We start from the raw sequence: 2,309 nt of genomic DNA, 5'->3' as shown, positions 1-2,309 counted from the left end.
GTTGCCCCTAGTATATAGAAAAATAGCAATCAAACAACACCATGAGATGGTGGGCCAATGGATGCATGGAGGGGCATTGTTGGAAAAGTCCCAAAAAATCACCAAAAGACTCTCCTTGAGAATCTTCTTCATTTAGTCCCAAATGCCTATTTTAGTTTCTAAAAAGTTCATCCCGTTTGATAAAAAAAACTCTAAAAGAGATTTTTTCTAGTCCCTACACAAAAAAGTCCGGGAAACAAACACCCCCTAAGCTCACGCCCGTGTTGCTATACGCCACACAGCATTCCATACCCGACGACCGAACAATTTGGCAGTGCCTCTCGTACTACGACTACGAGAGGTACAGGTACTCCATACGACACTCCTTTTTCAGACCCCGAGACGATCATTTCCTCGAGCTACTACTCATCAGCATTGCATGGAGTGATCAATCAAAGCAGGCGAGAAGCGTGTCGAGCTCCCTAGATCTTTTATTTCAGTGACGACCAAGCGCATGCATGCATGCAGCTGGACGCACACCGATTGAAGGAAAGCGACTGAGCAGCGCAGGTCAGCCTTCTTTCGGGCGGGCGAGCCACATGCGTATGCATGCATGCGGCGGCGCACGGCAGCCCAACCTGGACCGTGCGATCATAATTCCATGAGGACTACTGCTCTGCGCTGCATGTGCCGGGCGATGACACTGTGTACTGGTTTCTTCAGTGTTTTCGTTACTGTAAACGTGTGTGTACGCCTCCTTGTTTTAGATAGAGATGGTGCTCAAGTCGTCAACCACTACTGCACTACACGGCGCACGAACCTAAATAATTGCGCATACCTTTGCCTTTTCAGGCTGTATTTCTATCCAGTTTCTAGTTTATGGCTGCAAGGTGACTGAAAGGGACTGACTGAAGCAAACTGAACGAGTCAGTATTTCTCCTTTTAAAAAAAAAAAACTCTGTTGTTTAGCAATCCCATCATTGGATGCTGCAGGGCATGCACGACCGGTGCTCAGGCTGATGATTATATGATGGCTCTCTTTCTTTCCCTTCCTAACCAACTGTCTAGCGTTCTTAACCCCACTTAACTAGTGTTAAGCAGTATCGTCAACCGAGTGATGATAAAGAGAGGTGCACGTACGGCCAGCGAACAAAAGGATCACGGCCTGTAACGGTGTAAACAGCGAGAAGAGAACAACCTCTGGATGGGCCGGTGTTGTTATGGGGCATGTCTTCGTGTTTCAGACAGTGGGGAATGTTGGAAGAAAATGAAAGGGAGGCTCAAAGTTAACGGTGTGAAGAAGAAGTCACTAACTCTCAGCTTTTTAGTTTAAGTAAGGTTAAATTTTCAACGAGGTTGGGCTGAATACTAGTAAAAGAAATCCTATTTTTGGAGAGGGGGGCTTGAGCCTGTTGAAGCACCCCCCCGCCCAGCTCGATTCGTCATCGTTTCAAATGATGAAATCCTTCTACTCTGCACAAACTTAACAATATCTGTTGATTTATCTTCGATGTCCAGCAGTTATAGGGTGTGCTCAGAATGCTCGCTCTCGGGTATTTTATGTGTTTTAGTTTGTGCGCTCTCGTATGCGCATCGTCATTGAATCCCCCACAGAATATATTACAATAAATAATCACTTATATTTATAGGGCAACTTTTACTGTATTAATAGCTTTGGACTATGGCCGGTTTTATTTAAATGATTTTCACCCGTGAATTTCCTTCTTCTTTTCCCTGGCGGCATGGAAAACAATCATGTACAGTTTAGTAAAAGCCCAACAGGATGACGGATCGACATCGGATAGCCTATGGCCTTATCATTCGGTAGAAGATTTTTTTATATAAAGAGGGCCGGAGTACTTCGTTTAATAAAACCACAAAGTCTTACAAATTACTGAAGGAAAGAGAAAACTAATCATATGATAACCTAAACTAAAACCTCTAATCAGGACAGACTAATCAGAAACTAATCAGAAACTAATCAGAGCCTTATCACTAGAAGTTAAAGCTAAGATTTAACTAACAAACAAAATGGTGGCTGTAGTTTAGTGGTGAGAATTCCACGTTGTGGCCGTGGAGACCTGGGCTCGAATCCCAGCAGCCACATTATGATTTTTGTTTAGTTTCAATAATTACACGAACTACTTGCAGGTTAGTATTTTGTCTGATTTATAAACGCTACTTGACCTACTGCATGCATAAAAGCCCTGACTAAGCACAAAGGCATCATTATACTTGATGTGTGTACCACCTAGCAGACAGAACCTGACTAAGCACAAACGCATCACTATACTTGCCACGTCCAGTTCTTTCTTTTGCATCTTTTGTCT

The 2,309-nt window shown here is 43.6% G+C and overlaps 1 non-coding gene across 1 annotated transcript; it reads left to right on the top strand.

Moving 5' to 3' along the window:
- Positions 1-2,013: 2,013 nt before the first annotated feature.
- Positions 2,014-2,085, top strand: TRNAH-GUG (transfer RNA histidin (anticodon GUG)). The gene has a single exon. It is a non-coding gene; the product is annotated as a tRNA-His (tRNA).
- The last annotated feature ends 224 nt before the right edge of the window (positions 2,086-2,309 follow it).

Source organism: Triticum aestivum, chromosome 2B (assembly GCF_018294505.1).
Source record: "Triticum aestivum cultivar Chinese Spring chromosome 2B, IWGSC CS RefSeq v2.1, whole genome shotgun sequence".
Taxonomy (NCBI): domain Eukaryota; kingdom Viridiplantae; phylum Streptophyta; class Magnoliopsida; order Poales; family Poaceae; genus Triticum; species Triticum aestivum.
The sequence above is the reverse complement of the archived record's forward strand: the minus strand, read 5'-3'. Positions and strand labels throughout refer to the sequence as shown.